The sequence below is a fragment of the Pseudorasbora parva genome, chromosome 23, assembly GCF_024679245.1.
Source record: "Pseudorasbora parva isolate DD20220531a chromosome 23, ASM2467924v1, whole genome shotgun sequence".
In the NCBI taxonomy this organism is placed as follows: Eukaryota; Metazoa; Chordata; class Actinopteri; order Cypriniformes; family Gobionidae; genus Pseudorasbora; species Pseudorasbora parva.
In genome coordinates, this window is record NC_090194.1 from 19,028,858 (window position 1) to 19,047,937 (window position 19,080).

Genomic DNA, 19,080 nt, shown 5'->3' on the forward strand with positions numbered 1-19,080 from the left:
TGGCCTAGAATAGCAATTAAACGATTACTCCTTGTACCCTGAACATGTACTATATTTGGTACTCACTAGCAGATAGCAGCAGTCTGATGTTATAACTAGCTTTAGAGTAAATGCTTCCATACTAGTTAATAGAAACGTTTGTAAGAAAACATTTTGCATTCTTTTTGATGTTTATTTTGGAGCATACCAGTGCGTAAAATATCACCCTTATGCTTAGTTGAGATATTGTGAAAGAAAGTCTGATTTACATCTATAAATGTTTTCAATATATTGTCCACTGAACATGTACTGCAAATTAGGGACAACTGTTTGTTGTCAGAATATTTAGTATTGGCTTGACAGGCCAGATCCTTTTTTACAGTAAATTGTAAGTGTCTGATAGAAGAAAATCTTATTATCTCCTTTTGAAGCTTATTAATTCTTATCTGTGTTTATGGCAGAAATAAATCTGAGTGTGGAAGTGTCTCTAGGATGTTCAGAAATATAATCTCACTCTTGTTTGATGTCAATGTGTGTGTGTGTGCATATGTGTATGTGTCAGCCTGTGACACCTGCATACTGCAAATTTGTTTTTCCTATTAACTGCGTATATAATCTCTTCCATGTGTCTGCCTGTCTTCAGACATCAGCTCTTGTCTGGAATACCAAGGAGCTCAGACCAGATGTTCCGGAAGGGAAGATCACAGTTGATTAACAATTTCATTCCACCTATTATTTTCAAGGTCACCTGTATTGGGGTGTGATTTACCATTTTAAAACATAAATGATTAAAATGTATTTAAAATACAGTTGAAACTAATAAGCAAGTGTAGTAATTAGTGCAATTAAAATGCATTGAATGTGCACTGGTATTCTACTTTAAATCTTAAAATTGTGTGTGTGTGTGTGTGTGTGTGTGTGTGTGTGTGTGTGTGTGTGTGTGTGTGTGTGTGTGTGTGTCTGTGTGTGTGTGTGTGTGTGTGTGTGTGTGTGTGTGTGTGTGTGTGTGTGTGTGTGTGTGTGTATACACTTTGTTAAAGAGGAGCTCCCGAGTTCCATCTGAGACCTACACTGAAGACAATAACTTGGCGGATAAAGTCCTTATTTAGACTTTTTCAAAAACTATCCTCGTCGCTTCGTAAAATTATTGCACAGCCACTGTAGTGAGATGGACTTTGTAACAATGTTTTTAGTAGGGGTGGGCAATATAGCCTCAAAATTATATCACGATATTTCAAGAATATTTGTGATAACGATATTTATGACGATATAGAAAAAAAATTATGGAACAAAGTTTTATTGGGTTTTGCAGCTGGTAGGCAGCAGCATTTGTTAGTGCAAACCAAAAATAAATAATTAATAATGTCACCGATGAGAGAATATTTAGTTCAAACTGTAAATCTACTGTCAAAAGGTACAAGTTACTAGTGTTTTCACTGGAAATTGTAAAAAATAAAATTATATATATATATATATATATATACCGGTATATAACTAAATGTTTGTGTATACGCACAAACACACGTCACTCACATACAGAGGTCATGCTGCAGATTCAGGAGCAAGAAAACTAGTTATCCACGCCGCCCGCGACTTTTAGCAATAAAATAGCTAAGCTACTGGATTACATCATAATATTTCTCAGCAATGATGGGGTTACTCGCTATTTTAAAGAAATAAATGCACATCTGCATTGTCAAGAGAGACGCAGTCACGCATGTACGAATCTCTCTCTCTCTTTCTCTCTCTCTCTATCTCTCTCTCTCTCTCTCTCTCTCTCTCTCTCTCTCTCTCTCTCTCTCTCTCTCTCTCTATATATATATATATATATATATATATATATATATATATATAATTCAAATAAATGCTATAATCCATTCATTCAAATAAACGTATTACTTTATACACTACTTACTTTATCTCTGTGTCTCATTCGAAGCATGCACAATGCTAACTTAGATCTAACTAGCCGTAACTGACGAAAATAAACGTCAATGTTACTCTTCCGGTCAAATATTGCGCTGCAAACATCAATAACAGTTTTAAGTTGTCAATGTTATGTCAGACGCCAAGAGAACTGACCTCTTGTAACCAAGTAGCTCCCTTTTAGGTATTAAATCATCATCATCGGAGGCTGCCATGCCTTTCTCAGCCATCAGCTTTCAACAAAAATATCTTAATTTGTGTTCCGAAGATGAACGAAGGTGTTACAGGTGTCCAACGACATGTGGGTGAGTAATTAATAAAATAATTTTAATTTTTTGGGTGAACTAACCCTTTAAGTGCACTTTGTAATAATGTCAAATTAAATGTTTTATTGTAAAGTATTAAATAGACTACATTAAGTGGGTCAAAAAGCAGTGTTATTCTTTTCATTTCTATTAACATGTACTTAAGCATACAAGCTTACTTAGCATACTTAGTAACTTCTTTAAAAAGTGTATTATTTATATAATATTATAGACTGTACTATTTATATAATATTCAGTAATGTTATGTCTATATTATCACTATAATAAATACTCTTTTTAGAGTTTGCTATGTGAGTCACAGGGGTAAACCTAGTTGGGCTATTGTGTATGATTGTCATGATTCACCAGTAAGAGTGCCCCTGATTACCACAAGAGGGCACTCCACCCAAGATTGTCATTCCATTAAAGACTACATTACCCATAATTTATTTGCCCGGACTCATCAGCACTCATTGTTTACACCTTTGTCTCATTTACCTCAGCCTATGTAAACCATGTGCAGCAGGGATTCAATGGAGTGAGAACCTAAAGCCTTGTTCACACTGCCCGATTTTTTGCCCCGATTGTGGGTCGCTGGCAGGTTTTGTGAAATCGCCACCAAATAGTGGTGGCGAAATGAAGCTTTGAAGCTTTCCAGCCTGATGTGTTCAAATGCACACTAGACACCTGCTGGTCAATGCAAAAATTGATTTTATATATATATATATATATATATATATATATATATATATATATATATATATATATATATATATATATATATATATATAAGACCCACCCACTTTTTACGACTAACGATGTTGGACCACTCACTTTTATCATCTCTAATTCAGTACATATCTGTTTAACTACCCCTAACCAAAAAAAAAAAAACTTATTATTAAACACATGTTAGATATTTTATTTCCACTTTTCTAATATTTTCTCCATTTTTATTAAAAATAAATGCCGTTCCGATCTGATATGTGATGTGAAAAGGGAGTAGAACAAGTGTGGCTACAAGCATATTAGAACCCCTGATTGATTTGCGTCAGAACTTTATGTCATGCATTTTACCGCTACAATAGCCACCGTTAAAAACTTGGTGATTTCCGTTATTTTGTCTGCTCGTTTAGTAAACGGCAGTATATTTGTATTTAATGTAAATATGGCGTTAAACGGTAGTAAAAAATAAATTACTCACCCACCCACTTTTTATTTGCTTCAGACAATATATATATTCCATATATTTCCATATATTTCCATCAAGGATGGAAATTAACTTTTTTGTCCACCGGCCACTGTGGCTGGTGGATTTCAAAATCTACCAGCCACTCCATGTTTTTACCAGCCACTTTCTTGTTTTTAACCGACAATGTGTAACTGCATGTGAAAAATTAATACTACAAGCTCTACAATACTTAAGCAGTTCATTTAATCTCAAGTCTCAATGAAATACTGACATTTTCTCTATCTCTCTTATACACACACAAACCATGAACTGATATACATTTCATTAAATGAGTAGGGCTCTGTGCTCTGTGCGCTTTTTTTTTTTACCTGGATGTGGCATTTGGATGATTCGTGATCTTTTATGGCTTCCAGTTTTAGGTTTTTAGTCCCAACAATAAAACTATTAGTTTTGGCATCTTCTGAAGTGTGTTGACGACACAACGAGCAGAACATTGTCAGTAGGGATGCACAGAAATAAAAATTCTTGTCCGAAACGGAAACACCAAAAGAAATTATGCCAACTAGTAGTACCATTGCATTTATGGCTAATGCTGTGACTGTGTAACTTTACAAAAAATCAAGGCATTGCGATTGCATAAATTAATATTAAAGTTTCAAATATTAATCAATTACAGATTATGCAAATATTTATTTAGCACATTGCAACAATCCACAGTATAAAATACAATTCAAACTAAAATGTTTAACTTGACCTCACTCATGTGTGCATTTAATAATAGCTAATGTACAGGCCTAATGGCCTGCAGAAAGGTACAGAAATTCAATAAAGTAATCAAATGTAAAATAACTGCATATTTTAACTGTTTAAATTAAAGATTAATCCTTATTAAACTTACAAAAGCTATTCAAGAGCAGAGTGATGTCCTTTTGTTTGACATTAAACAGACAGCAGTAAAGGCTACTGCCCCTTTAAGACCTAGTGCAGGGATATGCTCTTCTTTCTCGACTGTATAACGTTCACTTGAGGCATATTCAGACTATGTCTTCTTGGATACTAATCAAGATAGACATGTTGACATACTTTTTGTGTGAGTTTGTCCATTTAAGCGCAAGACTTGAAAGAGAACTCAATATTTGCGCGCTGTGAGACGAGTGCGCGTTCTCGGATGATGCAGTGACGGATCTTCTTTCAGCGCGCGCAAGTTCGTATTTGGTCTTCTGGTACTACATCCGGGTAATGACGGTGAAAACGACTGGTCATTTTCGGACATACGGCCACACTCGCATGCATTGAACAAAGTTTACAAAGAGGGGAAACAGTATGCTATTTTTATTTACCCGCCACGGTGGCCGGTAGGTGAAGCGAGTTTACCCGCCACAACTCAAAATCACCCGCATTTGGCTGGTGGCGGGTGCTAATATCCATCCCTGATATATATACCTCTATAATATATACCTCCATTCATGTATTTATGCTTAGTGTTTCATAATTTTTTAACTGGGGAGTACTTTTGTTTAACAGAGGGAAATGGAGTTCTTTAGATTGGGTGGACTTGAGAGAGGGTAGTGGTAGTGCTTGTGTAGTTTGACACGTCATATAGTCGAAGCATCCCTCCAAAAGTGAACCCTTTCTCGAAGCGCTGCACTCAAACGAGGCTTCGAACGTCATCAGTGACGTCACGTCACTAAAACAATACAAGCCTCGATACGGAGCTCCGATGAGAGGTGCCTGACGTTCTCGACACACGCTTCGAAGCCTCAGTATCAGGCGTAACATCACTACCGACAAATGCCCGAGATCAAACGCAAATCGGTGCTCGTGCACGCAAGTGACAATCACGCAGAAACGCAGACGAGTCGTCGACGCCGGTGAGATATTGTAACGGATTCACAGAGGCAGGATTCAAAAGCAAGTAATTAGTTTATTTGACGGATAGTGTCACAGAAGTCAAAACTCAGAACACTGAAGAAGTCCGGATAAGACAGAGCAGTGAGAGAGGCTCTGTTGGCGACACGGGCAGGCTGTGAGCAGCTGTGACTCGGGAGGTCGGTACAGGTAATCCGGGAAGGGATCCAGCGTTTCACGGAAGGGGGAAACGACAACCAACACGGAGACACAAGGGGAAACATCCAACAACGCTCTGACAAGGACAAGAGAGAAACAGAGAGACTAAATAGGGTGAAGGTGATGAGTTGCAGCTGGTGCAGGTGATCAGCCACAGGTGTGTGATGAGCCAATCCCAGGCTCCGCCCTCACCTACATTCAACACGCACCCAAGAGTGAGACAGGGAATCCATGAACCGTGACAGTACCCCTCCCCCTAGGAGCGTCCCCTGACGCTCCCAGCCGACCTTACCTGTTGATTGTAATCATCAATAAGGGAGTGATCCAGAATGTCCCTAGCAGGAACCCAACTTCTCTCCTCCGGACCGTAACCTTCCCAGTCCACCAAGTACTGGAAACCGCGTCCCCTCCGTCTAGAATCCAGAATGCGATTAACCGAATATGTTGGTTCCCCATCTACGAGTCGCGGCGGTGGGGGAACCGGGACTGGCGGATTAAGGTGGGAGTGAAAAACAGGCTTGATTTTGGATACATGGAAGGCGGGATGAATCCTCCTGTACGCCGGAGGGAGTTTGAGGCGGACTGTCACCGGACTAATGATCTTGGTGACAGTGAACGGGCCGATAAATTTGGGAGCAAGTTTATTAGATACGGAGCGGAGAGGAATGTTCTTGGTTGAAAGCCACACTTTTTGACCCACGACGTAAACGGGAGGCTTAGACCGGTGGCGATCGGCTTTAGCCTTGGTGCGCGCTCCCACCTGGAGCAGAGTCTCACGGGCTCTGGTCCATGTGCGATGACACCTCTGGATAAAGGCGTGAACAGAGGGGACCGCGACCTCGGAATCCAGACTAGGAAAAATAGGTGGCTGGTAACCTACACTACACTCAAATGGCGAAAGGCCCGTAGATGACACTGGTAACGAGTTATGAGCGTACTCAACCATAGAGAGTTGTTGGCTCCAGGATGAAGGATTCTTGGATACCAAACATCGCAACACTCTTTCCAGATCCTGATTGGCTCTCTCAGTCTGACCGTTGCTTTGGGGGTGATAACCCGAAGACAGACTAACCCTGGCTCCTAGTAATTTACAAAACTCCTGGCAAAATTTGGACACGAATTGGGAACCTCTGTCGGAGACCACGTCCATCGGGAGGCCATGTAACCGAAAGACGTGGTCTACTACAGATACCGCTGTCTCCTTGGCTGAGGGTAATTTGGGCAAGGGAATGAAATGTGCTGCCTTCGAGAATCGGTCCACGACGGTCAAAACGACCGTCTTGCCCTGGGAGGGCGGTAACAAAATCTAGAGCGATGTGGGACCAGGGTCTCGAAGGAACAGACAACGGCTGAAGTAACCCATGAGGAGGTTGGTTAGATGTCTTACCAACCGCACAGACCGAGCAAGCCAAAACAAAACTGTGAATGTCGCGAGCCATAAGTGGCCACCAAAATCGTTGCTTTATTAAACTCACTGCATGAAAAGTGGGATTTTCGTCAGTAAGCGGCACTGTAGATTGTCGTGGAAGATCAGGTTTACGACTGTACACGGCAGTTTGCAGGCGACACCGAAAACTGCCGTGAATTGTCAGAAATTGACGTGGGCCTTGCTTGGCAGTTGTCCCCCCCAAGACCCCCCTTCCCTTAACTCCAGGGGAGGCTTTAACATGTAAATGAACATGCTGTGAGCTATACAAATGCAAATCAGGGTAGCAGGAGTTTTAACCCATGTGACATTTTTCTAAAAGGTGTTAACTTCCTTCTAAGAAAATCTCAGGCTCAGTATAGCCTAATTGTAAAATCTTAAACTTAAGCTTGAATTTATATATTTGATGAAAGTATTCTAGATTATTTATTGTGTGTCATTTGCAATCAGTCCCCGTGAATTCAGTGCGACTCGCAATTTTGACCAATCACCGCAACTTTGACCAATCATTGCGGTCTCCTGCTAATAAGCGGCGTCATACATCAGCAAACTTTATATATCATATATCATTGCCTGTCAAACTTAACGTGTTAACGCAAATTAATTTTAACGGCACTATATATATATATATATATATATATATATATATATATATATATATATATAATATATATATATATATATATATATATATATATATATATATATATATATATATATATATATATATATATATATATATATATATGTATATATGTATGTGTGTGTGTATATATATACATACAGGGGTTGACATTAACTTGCTCACCGGCCACCGTGGCTAGTGGTTTTCCAAAGTTACTAGTCACTCAGCATTTTCACTGGCCACAATTTTGCTGTTTGGAAATTACATTGTATATGTTTAAAGTTGATTTTGGCATATATAAATTACTTGATTTTGAATCATTTTACTTTATTTAGAAGATTTAAAACCCTTTCAAACTTTCAAATGCAGAATGACCCCCCAAATCTTGTATATCAGCTGGGATGTGCAGGTGGGCAAGGGGTGGGCAATATAATAGATTATAATAGAATATAATAGGCTAATATGAGAAAGGTAATATGACAGGCTATGAGTTATTTTAGTTAGGATATATATATATATAATTTAAAAAATACCCTAAGCAAATTACAAAAACAATAGTTATTAAAAATAAAATGAAAATTCCGATACTAATACGACACAATGTAATTTATTGAATGTAATTGTCATTGGATACGACTTTCATCGAAAAGAATGTAACAAAATGTGGGCGTGGTCTGTGTTGTGAAATGAAACCACATTAAAAATTCCCTTAAACTGCATTTGAAACATACAGCAAAGCAGCGACAGAGGAAAACACAGAGCCTGATATTATGCAAACATTTACCAATAATGTGGAAAGCGTTTTAAATCTGTTCAGTGGAAAATCCGCTGTGACGAATCTGTCCTCGTCTAACATCTGCTGTAAATCCAGGTAAAACTAGCTGCGTGCACGCGCCCGTCCCCAGATAACATGATCCCCAGTTGATCCGTAACACCGGCGGGAAGAAACAGCTGAATGCAATCAGTGGGCTATCTCGTCAGCTTGCTCAGTTTGCTGCCGATTTTAACGAGCAGTTAACTTTAGTAATCTCCAGGTTGCTGTCCATAGATGATAGGTTGCTTGCTTTGGAGTCGAAAAACTGTGTGGAAGATACTAACTTTAAGAAGAGAAGACGAGTGCCTAAGAGAAGACCAGTCCTAAGATTGCGGTAAGACTGTTATCTAAGCTAAAGTAACCTAAAGTAAAGCTTTTTAAGTAGCACAAGCTGAAATTAGCCTTGTTTTATAAAAGTGTTTTCTTTTTCTGGTCATTTTACAGGAAGCAGCACGCCGTCTTCACAACTTCGTCATAACACTCATTTAATTGTTTTCCAGCTGCATGTAAGCCATAGAGACAGTATGCAGGAGGTACAAACATCCAGTTCTTGCATCGCACGCAGAAGCTGTGAAGAGTTCAGCTCGGAGTCGATTGAGAAGAAAGAGGGTAAGATTTATTAGATTAGATCCGTTTTTGGTCAGTGTGACTATTTTTCAGGTGCATTTTACGCAGTACATCGCGCAATACTGATTGTCTTTATTGTTTGTTTTTACAGCTGCTACAAGCAAGAAAGAGTGTGTTAGCTGAGGATGAGGTGGGCCTTTGGAAGTGCGCTACCATAGACCTGATGTCTGATGAGGAAGACGGCATCGTTCGCGCGGTGTCTGGATGGACTGTTTGACCAGCCAGGAGCTCGCCGAGCTCTGTGCCACACTGCAGTCGAGATTAGAGGCGATTCAGAAAGAACAGGGCAACGCACGACAGACGTCTGAAAAATGGGGTCTTAAAACAGACAGAATGGCGCTAGTTACCTACAGCTCTGAAGCGGAAAACAGAGACTTCATGGTGCTGTAGGATTTTGGACTTCTCGTGAGCTTCCTATTGTTGTGTGGGCAGATTTTAAACGTTTTGCATTTGGTTGTGTTTGTGTTTGTTCTAATAAAGCTCTTTCTTTGAATAAACTGCACGTCCCTGGCATATTTTCCTTTCCTCAATAAATGAATGTCCTTGATGGTTATAATAGCGTAGTCCATAGGATAACAATGACATGAATATAAAACATAATAGCATATCACATGAATATGAATATATACAATTAAAAAATAATATGCAAATCATAATTTTATATATATGTGTGTAAAATTATAATTTGGGGGTTTAAATTTATTAATTTATTACCCAGGTTGACCAATAGTAACAGATCTGCCAACCAATCACGAGTGATATTTCTTGTTTCAATGTAGTAGTTTCAACCAATACTGAGTGAGGAAATTCAAGCCATTCCGGCAAGGCGCCGCCCAGAGCTGCTATTCATATGCTAATTAGAGCCATTAGCGCCGGCGCCAGCATGCCTCCGCAAGCTCCACATACGTCATGGTTCGTTTCCGTCAATATGTGGCACAGACGAACGCGACGTTCACAGGCTGTAAACTGACGTTAATTGTCGAAAATCAGGGAGATTTCCGGCCGTTTACGGGGACGAAAATCCCACTTTTCATGCAGTGACTGCTAGTGCGGTTTACCCCTGGATGACAAGCAATGTTGGAGCAGTGACCCCATTTGAGGACCTCGGATCTTAACCCCTCCGGAACGAACAAACGACTCGGTGGGCCGCCGGGCGGGGGCGTTACCCCTTCTAAGGCCACTTTGACCTTCGATTCGATCTCCCATGTGAGTGTAGAGATAACTATCTTCTCTGGCAAAAACGGGAGTAACCGGGCGTTCGGACGCATCAAAAATACGAGATAAAGAGTCGGGTTTGATGTTTTTAGACCCGGGGCGGTACGAGAGAACAAAGTCAAAACGTCCGAAAAAAAGTGCCCACCGAGCCTGCCTGGAGTTGAGTCTTTTAGCAGATCTAATATATTCAAGGTTCTTATGATCCGTCCATACAATAAAAGGTACCCCCGACCCTTCAAGCCAATGACGCCACTCCTCCAACGCTAACTTGACGGCCAACAACTCTCTGTTACCAATGTCATAATTGCGTTCGGCAGGAGAAAGACGATGGGACAAAAACGCGCACGGGTGCATCTTGTCATCTGAGGGAGAGCGCTGTGAAAGAACCGCTCCTACCCCCACCTCTGACGCGTCGACCTCTACCACGAACTGACGTGTGGAATCAGGGGCGACTAAGATGGGAGCCGAAACAAAGCGGCTTTTAAGTTTGGCGAATACAGCCTCGGCTGTATCGGACCACCTGAACGTCGTTCGGGGAGAGGTCAAGGCAGTCAGAGGTACGGCTAGTTGGCTGAAATTGCGAATAAAACGCCGATAGAAATTGGCGAACCCCAGAAACCTCTGTAGGGCCTTACGGGAATCTGGACTTGGCCAATCCATCACAGCCTTAACCTTGTCGGGATCCATGCGCATTCCCTCCGATGACACGATGTACCCTAAAAAAGGAACAGACTGTGCATGAAAAGCGCATTTCTCCGCCTTGACAAAAAGCCCATTCTCTAGCAACCTCTGAAGCACTCGTCTGACGTGTCGAACATGTTCCTGGAGAGACGAAGAAAAAATCTAAATGTCATCCAGGTAGACATATATGAATTGGTCGACCATGTCTCTCAACACATCATTGACGAGTGCCTGGAAAACCGCTGGGGAGTTGGAAAGGCCGAAAGGCATGACCAAATATTCAAAATGCCCCCTGGGGGTGTTAAATGCGGTTTTCCATTCATCCCCCTCCCTGATGCGAACCAAATGATAAGCGTTACGTAAGTCCAACTTCGTGAAGACGGATGCTCCCTGTAACCTCTCGAAAGCTGAAGACATCAACGGCAAAGGATAGGTATTCTTTACCGTGATGTTATTCAGCCCTCGGTAATCAATGCAAGGTCGCAGAGAACCATCCTTCTTCCCCACGAAGAAGAACCCCGCCCCCGCTGGAGAAGAGGAAGGGCGGATGAATTTGGAGGCTAGAGAATCAGAAATATATTTCTCCATGGCCTCCCTCTCTGGAATAGAAAGAGAGTATAGTTTGCCCTTAGGCGGAGACTTACCTGGGAGTAAACCTATAGCACAGTCATAGGGACGATGCGGAGGAAGAGAAGCAGCTCGGGACTTACTGAACACTTCCTTCAGGTCGAGGTACTCCGGAGGCACGTTAGACAGATTCACCGTCTCACTCTGAAAAACAGAACGAGACACAGACGAACAAGCAGACACCAAACAAGACTCATAACATTTATCACTCCACGCAGACACAGAGTTTTGTCCCCAGTCAACCCTTGGATTGTGTAACTCCAGCCAAGGGTGACCGAGGACAATGGGAGCCAAAGGGGAGTCCAGGATGAAAAATGAAATGCGTTCAGTGTGGTTGCCGGAAGTGATCAGTGTGAGTGGTTCAGTGGTGAATGAAATGTCAGGGAGAACTTGTCCGTTAAGTGCGTTGACAGAAATGGTGTTCTTGAGTGCAATGGTGGTTATGTTGAGTTTATGAACCAGGGCAGAGTCAATGAAGTTACCTTCCGCTCCCGAGTCGAGAAGGGCAAGGCTGGAATAATCCTGAGCTGCCCACAGCAATCTCACCGGGAGGAGAGTGGAGGATGAGGTCTTTTCCACGGAGATCCCGCCCGACAGTAGCCTTCTTTTTACCGCCGGGCGTGGTCTTTTACCGGGCAGGAGTCTAGCAGGTGTCCGTTCCTGCCGCAGTACAGGCAAAGACCACGGGATCTCCGTCTCGCCTTCTCCTCCCGGGAGAGCCGAGCTCGACCCACCTGCATGGGCTCCGGGTCGAAGGTGTGGCTGACCGCATCCGTAGTGCTGGCCTGAGGGCATTCGACGCTCCCAAGCTGAGGCTCCATCCTGGACCTCAGCCGACTCAGACGAGCGTCCACCCTCAACGCAATATCGATGAGACCGTCAATCTTCTCCGGAAGGTCGATGGTAAAGATCTCCTTCTGGATGCGGTCAGCCAGCCTATGCAGGAACATGTCCCACTGTGCCTCCTCGTTCCACTTGCACTCGGCGGCCAGGGTGCGGAACTCGATGGAATAATCCGAGACCGAGCGGTTACCTTGACGGAGCTCTGCGAGTTGACGTGCCGCTTCTCTTCCGGTCACCGCTCGGTCAAACACCCTTCTCATCTCCGCCGCCAGCGTCTGGAACGAGGAGCAGCAAGGATGTTGATTCTCCCACACCGCCGTTCCCCAAAGTGCGGCTCGTCCGGAGAGCAGGGTGAGGACGAATGCCACCTTGGATCTCTCCGTGTTGAAAGTCTGCGGTTGAAGAGCGAAAAACAAGGAACACTTGGTAAGGAAGGCTCTGCAAAAATTGCTCTCACCGGCATAACTCTCGGGGGTAGGCAGACGTGGTTCCGGTTGCCGCGATGCGGATGGTGTGTGGGGAATCGGCGGTGGGTCGGGCACAGTGGGACCGACGAGTTGTTGCATCTGTTGGGTCAGCTCGGCCACCCGTGCCACCAAGGTGTGTACTGCCTTTCCTGTGGCAGTTAAGTTCGCCTCCTGCTGGTCCAGTCTCTCGTTGCTGCTGGTCAGTAGGGCGTTGATACTCGCTGAATCCATGGTTGGTCAGAGCGTTCTGTAACGGATTCACAGAGGCAGGATTCAAAAGCAAGTAATTAGTTTATTTGACGGATAGTGTCACAGAAGTCAAAACTCAGAACACTGAAGAAGTCCGGATAAGACAGAGCAGTGAGAGAGGCTCTGTTGGCGACACGGGCAGGCTGTGAGCAGCTGTGACTCGGGAGGTCGGTACAGGTAATCCGGGAAGGGATCCAGCGTTTCACGGAAGGGGGAAACGACAACCAACACGGAGACACAAGGGGAAACATCCAACAACGCTCTGACAAGGACAAGAGAGAAACAGAGAGACTAAATAGGGTGAAGGTGATGAGTTGCAGCTGGTGCAGGTGATCAGCCACAGGTGTGTGATGAGCCAATCCCAGGCTCCGCCCTCACCTACATTCAACACGCACCCAAGAGTGAGACAGGGAATCCATGAACCGTGACAGATATTTGGCATGCTAAATATCTCGACCTGTTGGCGATTCAAACTCCTGCTGTGTGAACTGCGCTCTGATTGAAAATTACATCGGCGATGACCAACAGCCAATGAAAGAGTGAGATACAGGGCAGCGGGACGTTCAGAGAGGAGTTATAGAGCAAAATATAAGTATTTTAATAGATATATTTACAATTCTATCAAACAGAAACAAAGCCCAAACATTTGCACATCCAGCCACAGCAGCAGCGCATTACAAAATTGTTTATTTACCTCAAACTCTCTTTGCAGAACCCAATCCTGGCTCCCTCTGTCTCTCCAACAATTTCTTCCGCCATAATATTTTTTATTTTCCTCCACAAATCAGCACACATACAATTTGAAGCAAACTTTGTGCAGTTTATCATTTTTAATAACAATTCTCCCGCGAGAACTCCGGTCTGACGCACGTGTGATCTCGCGTTGTTTACTTGTCACATCGCACGTGTTTGCGCACTGGAGCGAGAGAGAGTTGTCGGCGATTCTTCCTCTTGTTCAGACATGCAGTGTGAACTCCTCTGTCGTCAAACCATCGTGCAGTGTGAACACAGCAGTGACTGAATGATACCCCAGATAGTCATGCAGTGTGAATAGAGCAGTGACCCGACGAGTTTGAAAATCGTGCAGTCTGAACTAGGCTTCAGTGAAGCAACAATGGTTTAATAACACAAAACCAGGCAGGAGGGTAACAACAGGAACACACAGGATAACAAGGGGGAATGGCTAATAGGTAGGAAATAACAAAAGAGTCCACAGACATGCTGGGAATGTATGACAGATTACTATACCTCTTTGGTTTTGTTTTTTTTGAATTGTCAGTTCGTATTCAAGAAGCTTTATGTCAACTGTTATGTTTATCAAGCAAGAAGTACCTTTTTGATGCTTCTTTATTTTAACACAATTTTGGGGTGGGGGAAATAAAATAAAAATGAACTGCAAAGATTAAATAAATATGTTTATGAATAAAGGGCGCTTTCATCCCTCAAACACAACCTTGGTTGTTTGTTCAGTTGGTCTGTTTTGTGATTCTTAATGCTGCATGCACATGTCTGAATTAAACAACATCTGCTGTCTGAAGGGCAAAGAGAACAGAAATAAAACCAAGTGAATTCAACAACTGCAGGTGCTCCAGTTTTTCAAAGATTAAAATGAAGGTCAAACATGAAATTAAAGGGTAGGGCTGACAGATTTATGTATTCATACAAAATTGCTAGTAGTCCAAACTCTTATATCATCACTTTGCAACAGCTTTACAAATTATAAAAACAGTACAGACTAAAACCACTGCCATACTTTGAGACAAGAATCAACTATACGTATGTTGACAGGAGATTTTAACCGTATGGTTGACTAGCGTTCAAAGAAGGGTATTTTTCATATTTATTTTTCAGGTCAGGACATGTTGTTGAGAAGTGTTGCATATTGGCCACATTACCACTTTGGGTGTGCATTATTTATTTATTTTAAATTATATGGCCTATCATCAATTATTCCTTAAGGATTTTACAAACCCGATTCCAAAAAAGTTGGCACACTACAAATTGTGAATAAAAACAGAATGCAATGATGTGGAAGTTTCAAATTTCAATATTTTATTCAGAATACAACATAGATGACATCAAATGTTTAAACTGAGAACATTTATAATTTTAAGGGGAAAATAAGTTGATTTTAAATTTCATGGCATCAACACATCTCAAAAAAGTCATGTTTACAACTGTGTGGCATCCCATGTTTTTTTTTATATAACAGTCTGCAAACGGGGGGTCTGGGGACTAAGGAGATAAGTTTAGGAATAGGAATGTTGTTCCATTATTGTCTAATACAGGCTTCTAGTTGCTCAACTGTCTTAGGTCTTCTTTGTCGCATCTTCCTCTTTATGATGCACCAAATATTTTCTATGGGTGAAAGATCTGGATGGCAGTTTGGCCATTTCTGTACCCGGATACTTCTTATACACAGCCATGATGTTGTAATTGATGCAATATGTGGTCTGGTATTGTCATGTTGAAAAATGCAAGGTCTTCCCTGAAAGAGACGATGTCTGGATGGGAGCATATGTTGTTCTAGAACTAGGATATACCCTTTAGCATTGATGGTGCCTTTCCAGATGTGTAAGCTGCCCATTGCCACACGCACCCATGCAACCCCATACCATCAGAGATGCAGGCTTCTGAACTGAGCGCTGATAACAACTTGGGTTGTCCCTGTCCTCTTTAGTCCGGATGACATGGCGTTCCAGTTTTTCAAAAAGAACTTCAAATTTTGATTTGTCTGACCACAGAACAGTTTTCCACTTTGCCACAGTCCATTGTAAATTAGCTTTGGCCCAGAGAAAACACCTGCGCTTCTGGATCATGTTTAGATATGGCTTCTTTTTTGACCTATAGAGATTTAGCTGGCAACGGCGAATGGCATGATGGATTCTGTTCACCAGCAATGTTTTCTGGAAGTATTCCTGAGCGCATGCTGTGATATCCATAACGGTAGCATTCCTGTATGTGATGGAGTGCCGTCTAAGGACCCGAAGATCACGGGCATCCAAGTATGGCTTTCCAGCCTTGACCCTTACGCGCAGAGATTCTCTGAATCTTTGGATGATATTATGCACTGTAGATGATGATAACTTCAAACTCTTTGCAATTTTTCTCTGAAAAACTCTTTTCTTATATTGCTCCACTATTTTTCACCGCAGCATTGGGGGAATTGGGGATCCTCTGCCCATCTTGAATTCTGAACATTTTTTGAACATTTTATATGTTATCAATATTGAAGTTACATAAAACACTGCTAAAAGTGATAAACATGTAAGTATATGTTGTCTAAGCTGTAATAAACCCCCCAAAAAGTAGGCGCTTTTTGATTTTTTTTCCCCCATAAATTCATTTTTGAAAGTGTGTAACTCAGGCCCTGTGTGCTCTAGGAACCTGCAGACAGTTTGGGCTGCTTCCATTAAATTACAGAAAATAGTGGGAAAATAATTTTGTCTGTGTCATGTTGTATGCCAGATTTACTCAAATGGGTCTGAAGGGATGACCCCCCTTTTTGCCCCTTTTTTCCCCTTTTTGCCCCTCCCCCGACCCTGCTACCCCCTCCACCACCCACTCCCACCACCACATACAATGATATAAATCCAATATTCCAGTGTCATTAAATTAATTATACATGCTGGAAGCAGCCCAAAGTGTCTGCAGGGTCCTAGAGCACACAGGGCCTGAGTAAAACACTTTCAAAAATTAATTTATATTAAAAAAATCAAAAAGCGCCTAATTTTTTGGGGGGGTTATAACAGCTTACACAATATATACTTACATATTTAGCACTTTTAGCAGTGTTTTATGTAACTTTAAAGGGTTTCCTGTAAAATGACACTAACATTTTGAACCTAGACCACTGTATGTGTGTATGGGAGGATTTTCAATTTGGGTAGGCCAAATCCAGGTGGAAATTATATCAGAGTAATTTAGTGTAAATACATTACTTTGTGTAAAACAAATGCCAAAATGATGCATATCTCCAGTAGAGACGCTAAGCTTTCAAATGGTACCACATATGATGTCATAAGTCCTCCACAGACATTTAAAATGGAAAGTAAATACATGACGATGTCATTTCCGACCCTGTACAGGGTCCTCGGAGTTTAAGTGGTTAATGAAAAAAAAAATTTTTTTTCTCTTTTATTTATTTTTTATTTATTTTTTCTCTTTTTTGTACATATATAATTTTGCATGTTTTGTTACATTTTTTTAATAAATATTGTCAGGAAGCCATTCAAATTGTTTAATAATTTAAATAGGCCTACTTTTAATTTTAAATAGTTATGTTGTTAAAGATGCCTTTTTGGTGCCTCTTTTTAATATGACATTTCAAACAATGCACTCTTCTCAAATTAATAGCAATAAAAAGCAGGTCCCCATTGTAACATTTAACTCCATATTGTCACCGTTTCTCCTCCATCACCCACATTTAGTGATCTTTCTCACCGCTCTACTTTCATTAAGTTGTCTCCTGTGGATCCTGTTATATTCCTGTGATCTCCTCATGTTCCTCCAGCGTTCTCCTACTAAAACTCTCCAGTTACCTATGCCTGTGTTTCCTTACCTGTTCCCCGCTCCACTACTCACTTGTTCCAGCCATCTAAGAAGAAGGATAGAAATCAATTCAATTGGGTTTGAAGATAATCATGTACCTGAGTCTGGTAGCCTATTCCCTTACTCATATAGTGTGGAAACACGCTCCCCTGGATATTACTGGACAATAACAGTGGAAATATTAAGTAGCTGTTCTGTAGCCAATATTTTTGTTATTAGATTACCCAAAAATGAAAACTGACATAATTTAGTCATCAGTTTGAAAACCTGTATGAAGTTCTTTCATCTACTGAACACAAAAGATGTTTTGAAGAATGTCAGTAACTAAATAGTTGACGGCCACATTGACTTTTCTATTGTGGCCATGGTTGTCAATGGGGACCATTAATTGTTTGGTTACTAACATTCTTTAAAATATCTTCTTCATACATAGACCCAAAGCTACATTTTTGGGTGAACTATCCTTTTAATATAGACATTGACTTTTAAAAATAACTGGAATTAAAAACATGTGACAACTAGCATCAGTTTTCCCTATCTCAAATGGTTCTGAATAGTTTCCAATAGTGTAGCTTTACTTAAGTGTTTTTTAGGTAGTTTTATCCAAAGATGCAGGTATAGTGTATGATAACATTTCAGAAGAACAGTGTGTGTCTCTGGTAGACATCCAAAGATTAGTACTTTGACTTTTTTTCTTTTAATAACATTTCCCCAATTTAAAATATTAGTTGCATGTGATATTAAAATGACAATTTTCTGTCTTTATCTAAATAAGTATATAGTTGATCATTTTGATAAATTAGCATGTACAACCTGACAAGACACAGTTGTTTTTTAAATGTGTTTGTTGTGTTGAGTGTATTGTGAGGGTCTGGCTTGATGTGTGGATGGCATACCAGAGTTGTTTTGTGGATATTCTTCTTTGACTCGACCACAGCTGTTTTGTTATGCAGAGAACTCACTTGCTCCCAAAAGACCTTCAGTTCTTGCTACTCTGTCTAAAATGACAGAAGTGTTGTCAAAGGACCAAGAGCTTTGTTGATTGCCTTGGGGAGAAATCTTAGTGAGAGGAAAGACTCTGGCAAGCCCATGGAAAGTAGATGGAGTTAATTTTCCCGTGAACTGCTATTGGTTTTAAATTTGGAAATGAAAGCTCTAGCATAAGTTCTGCCCGGGAGATTCAATGTTATGTTACCTGTCACGTTCAGACCTAACCAATCATATCCTAATTCAAGAGCATAAAAGATGGTCACTTAAACACGTCTGAGTTCGCAGATGTTGACGATGACATTTACTTTCATCCTTCCCACCACCACCAGGATGGTCCCTGTCTATACCTTCCAGGGGGTCGGCTGCGCCCCTGCCTTCATCTTCAGGCAGGAAATGCAGAGTCCATTACCCTCAAGACAAGAGCTAAGGACGGGGTCAAAGAACTTCTAATTATCATACTTGCTGGACTATCAAAAACTTGTTTTGTTTTGTACTT